The sequence below is a fragment of the Rana temporaria genome, chromosome 1, assembly GCF_905171775.1.
Source record: "Rana temporaria chromosome 1, aRanTem1.1, whole genome shotgun sequence".
Lineage (NCBI taxonomy): Eukaryota > Metazoa > Chordata > Amphibia > Anura > Ranidae > Rana > Rana temporaria.
The window spans coordinates 324,186,420-324,191,839 of record NC_053489.1 but is presented as its reverse complement, the minus strand read 5'-3'; positions in this window follow the sequence as shown (position 1 = coordinate 324,191,839).

Below are 5,420 nucleotides of genomic sequence, written 5' to 3'. Positions count from 1 at the left end.
ACTCTCCTGATTGGCTGCTGGGGGGAAATATCCAACTGCACTTGACTCCACTGCTGCCACCTATCGTCCCGGGGCGGAACTCACTCCCCCGGCAACGACAGCATGTACAGTCAGCACAGCCAAAGCTAGAGCAGAGGCCCCAAATTTAAATAATTAGATTAGTTCAGAGCCAACTATTTCTCTGAACTTTCCCCTAAATTTCCAAGAGCACTGGCTCTGAACATAGCCAGGCGCTACACAGGGATTTCCAGTCACTTCCTATTCTTGCTATGGGACAGGAAGTGAATGGAAATCTTCCCAATGGGACACAACTGGCAAAAAACTCACAGGGATTATAACCCTCCCCCTATCCTGAGAAACTGACTCAGACCAAGTGTGCAGGTTAGGATAGTCAGAGTCAGATAGGTCAGTCAGTATTGGTATACGTCAGTAACCTAATAAATACTTAAACCACTGCATCAGCAATAGATGCCTCCACACTTCCTTACTACAGGTTCCTGTAACTACCAAAATACAATGGCTTTATACCCTTGCAAAAACTTTTCCTCACGTATGCATGCGCTGTAGGAAGCATTTTAGGAAGTACAGAGATTAGTCTGCCCCTGAAGAAATCTAAAGTCTATTGTTATCTACAAGTATATGCACAGGAAGGCCATTTCAGCTTTTTGGATGTTGGAGGAGAATCACACAAAAAACAGGGAGAACAAACACATTTTTATGTACATAGTTTCTCCAATGACAGTAATTTTAGCACCACCGCTGTACAAGACAAGAGGGTTACCAGTATACATTTACCATATCAAAGCAGCAAGTTAAAAGTTAACCCTATTTTCATGGGAAAAATAATATCAAATTAATATATATATGTAGCGCCTGGTTACTTTCCAGTGCCGGTGCTATGTTAAATTTAGAGGGGGTCAGAGAGTTAGTCCACTCTGACCATGTTGATTTGTTCAAATTTGGTCTCTGTCTCAGCTTTGCTGTGCTGGGGGTCCATTCTGCTGTTTCTGGGGTGCTGATCTCACCCCGGGTCGGCAGGTGGCAGCAGTGGAGTCAAGGATTGGGTGCTCTTGCCCAGCAGCCTATCAGGAGGGTTTGGCCTTGCTGTGCATGCTGGGAGAGAGTATTTATGAGGCAGGTGCCATCTTCCTGGGTCTTTCCTCGTGTGGCGCCCACCTTTAGGGTAGCTACTTCACGCCGCCCCAGCGAATAGCCTTCCAGGCCGGGGTTGCGCCTGCAACACAAAGATCCTGGCTTCGGGACCACGTTGGCCCGGAGCAATTGATCTGCCGTTTGGGGACTCAGTAATCGACTGCTTCCCACCTAAGAAGGTCCTGGGTCATCCATCCAGTTAGAGGAAGCCATACAGTGGAGAGTCTGCCTAAGGAGTACCAAGAAAGGCTGGTGTTCCGATAGGAGCCTGACTATCCATCGGGGACCAGAGGAACCGGACACTGAAAGGCTGGATGTTGGCCGCCTATCAGTCGGTACCCTAATTCAAAACTACCTGAAGGAGATCCAGGTGCCAAGTCCGCTAAGGAGGATTATCTCCGCTGTTCATTTACCAGGAGGGTCTGTGGCAGAGACTTTTTCCTAAGGTTCAAGTGACATTCTGGCTGCCAGGCTGGTGAGAGAGGCCTGTCCAGGTGCACTATACCCACTCAGGCTGGAGTGGTGAAAGAGACATTACACATGAGAGCAGGACTGTTTCCCTATTTCCCAGGACTGTTTCCCTATTTCCCTGTTTCCCTATTTCTGACATCTGGATCTGCTATCTTCATTTCTTCTGAACCTCGATTCTTCAAGTTTTATTGTTTTTACCTGGCTGGGTAATAAAGAGCACATAAGAAAACACTCCGTTACCACAACTTTCATCAAACACCCCTAGACATCAGAAACACGAGGTAACATGCCGCCCAAAACAAACCAGCAGCTCCTTCGGGGGTAGTGCTACATATATATATTTATATATTTATATAGCGTATACAATTGCTACACAAGTCATACTGTAATTGAATGTTATTAAAAATTACCTTTCCATTTTAACCTGCAGAGCTGTTATTTTTTGTAAAATGCAATGCAATATGGCTACCTGGATGTGTTTTGTACGCAGAATGTGTACAGAACACCCCCCAGAAACATAGTTTCCTGCTCCTGTGATTGGCTCTCTAATTTTCCCAGAAGTCTGCACTAATATACAAGTCATATTTTGGGAACCCCCTGCAACAAAAATTATATTGTTGGTGAGATACTTACAATAGAAAATCATTTCTGAATGAATGCAGACCCTGACACTTTTTCTCATTAAAGCCCTGCAGGTGCAGCAGCTGATTGATAATTATGAAACACTCCCATTAGATTCACTTTCCACATGGACACAGACAAAAAAAAAGCTATTTTTAGAAAATAACAAAAGGTAGGTATCTGCAACAAAGTTTTTAAAAATCCCTGTAATGCACATAGATCTCCCTGAGGGGAATGTTTTTTTTCTCAACAAAAGTGGAGTTACTCTTTAACCACTTGCCTACATGGCACTTTTACCCCCTTCCTGCCCAGGCTAATTTTCAACTTTCAGCACTGTAACACTTTGAATGACAATTGTGCGGTAATGCCATGCTGTGCCCAAATATTTTTTTTTGCATTTTTTACACAAATCAAGCTTTATTTTGGTTGTATTTAATCACTGCTGGGTTTTTTATTTTTTGCTAAAAAACAAAGACCAAAAAAAAGTATTTCTACGTTTCTGTCAGAAAATGTTGTAAATAAGTAATTTTTCCTCCTTCCCTGATGTGCACTGATGAGGCCGCACTGATGAGGCAGCACTTATAAGGTGGGACTGATGAGGAGGCACTAATATGCAGCACTAAATGGCACTGATAGGTGGCATTGATATGCAGCACTAATGAACACTTATAGGCGGCACTGATGGGCAGGCACTGACTTGCATCACTGATGGGCACAAATTGGTGTATCTGATGGGCATAGAATGGCATTACTGGTGGGCACCGATTGGCATCCCTGATAGAGACATTTCAATGTAAATCTTAATATATTTGTCTCTGTGGATGCAATTTAAACATCTCTTGTTGATTCTGTAATAGTTCAAGTCAGCAATACATTGATGGTGTTAGGATTGCTAGTTGGTTCAGCTGGTATACAGTATATATCCAACATAAAATTGTATTATTATTTCTATTTCATTCATTTAGGGATGAAGGAAGTCTTATGCCACGTACACACGACAATTTTTTTTAATGTCATTAAAAACGATCGTGTGTGGGCTCCAGAGCATTTTTCGCAACGTTAAAAATGGGCATTAAAAATTTAGAACATGCTCTAAATTTTCACATCGTTTTACACGTTGTCGTTTTTAACGTCGTAAAAAAATAGTCGTGTGTAGGCTTTAACGACGTGAAAAAAATGCGCATGCTCAGAAGCAAGTTAGGAGACGGGAGCGCTTTTCCCAGAGAGGACTGAGCAAAAAGGCTGGTATCTCAGGAAGAGCCTGGAAACTCAATTGGAGGACACATCCCGCTACACAGTATCGCCGGATGGCTGAAAGCAATGGATACTGTGTAGCTATTGTTTGACTTTACAAGGGATTATTCGGTTGGACAGTTCTGTGGCAGAGGATTGTACAACGACTTTACTATGTTCAACAAGTCTGTGGCAGAGACTTTGACCGAGCGACGCATCGGTTGCTAGGTCAGTGAGAGAGGCCTATCCGGTGGTTGCTAGATCCAGTGTGGAGACTCTTTGTCCTCTGGATTCAAGAGAATACCCGTGATCCGCAAAGCAAGGTATCTGAATCTCCCCTAACCCTCCATCCCTCTACAATGTAACCCCTAGCGCTGATGGTGAACAGTGGGGTATCGGCAGACCCAAAAACTAACCAGCAGCTCCTACGGGGGTTGTGCTACACCCCTTTCATACCAGACTCAAAGGGTCTGGTGTAAGTATTTTAGGGCACTCTAGGCAAAATTACTGGTCCTGGCCCAATGAAATAAAAAAAAAAACAAAAAAAAATACCTTTTTTGTATAAGTGCATATGCCCCAAGGCAGTGAACCCCCGTGTTTTTTTTTTCTTTACACCCTCTTGTCTATTAGCTCAGAAAATAGGCATTTGCACTATGAAAGATTGCGTTACCATTGATTTCAGTGGGTTTGGGGTTCGGGATTCAAGCTTGTCGCATGTTGCAAGTGTAGCACCCTGTTGTTTAGTCAGGAAGCTTCTCACCAAATTCCTTGTCAAAAGTAGCTACTGTAGATAGTTGGTAGAGATCCATTGATTTCTCCCTCAGTTTGTCCCTAAGTTTGTCCTTGTTGTAATTTTTCTCCTCTGTCACTAGGTGGCTGGGCACTTGGTGGCATTAGATATGAGAAGGACATTTCAAGGTCAAGTTATGGGTATATGGGATATCTCAGCCAATGGGCCGGGATTTTCTTGAATCCCTTAGCCTGCTGGGAGAACCTATATATTCGGATGAGGTCAGGTGAGCTATGTTCAGTGCCACCCGGACCACTGTCTGGGTGGTTGTGTGTTGTACGCCCTGGGCTGCTAGGCTGGAGATTGGGCCTATCCTGGGGGCATCTGGCTGCCAGGTTGTGTGAGGGCCTATCCAGAAGTGACAGGGCAGCTCAGGGTTGGGACTGAGGCTTGCAGTCCAACCAGAAGTGCCGGTTCTGCCGGACGGAGAACCTGTCAGTGGTCGGGGGTAGAAGGGAAGCTGTCGCCATGAAGGGTCCACCTTTACCAGGGACCACAGTGTGTAACTGAAGCAAGTACTGGAACTATACTGTCACCGAAAGGGCATGATGGAGAATCTGGAAACTTCAGGCGGTGATCAAGTCAGCGACCCAACCAGCGGAGGAGATGCTTGCAGAGCAGCCTTGTGTGTCAAGCCAGGGACCTCGCTGGTTAGCAGTGGTGAAGCTTGAGAAGTATCTGGAGTGCCAATGCTTGGTGATGCTTGAGGGGATACCACCACAAACCTTGGAGGAGCTCAAGGGATTCAGAGTCAGTGAATCAGTAGGTCTAGTGAGAGACCGGTAGCTCAGTATTGCAGAACTACAAGGAGCAGTTGTAGTGAAGCTGAAATAAGTGTTACGTTTGAGTCAGGAACTGTAACCATAGGAGACAGCATTCCTGCAAGTGCAGATGTGGCATCTCGCTAGGGCCTATCTCGGCACGGCTGTCCTTCTATTGAAGTCTCAGAGTCTGCTAATTGAATCTATAACTACTTAAGGTGTCCTGGCCCTAACCCTCTTTGCCTTGCAAAAATATAAAAAGGACTGTTAAAAGAAATAAAACCTGTTTTGCATCCAAGAAGTGTCTGGCGCCCAATGACTTTCACCATCTTTGCACCCACTATGCCTCACAACCCACTACATACAGAAGGATGTCAGCGGTCTGTGGTCTC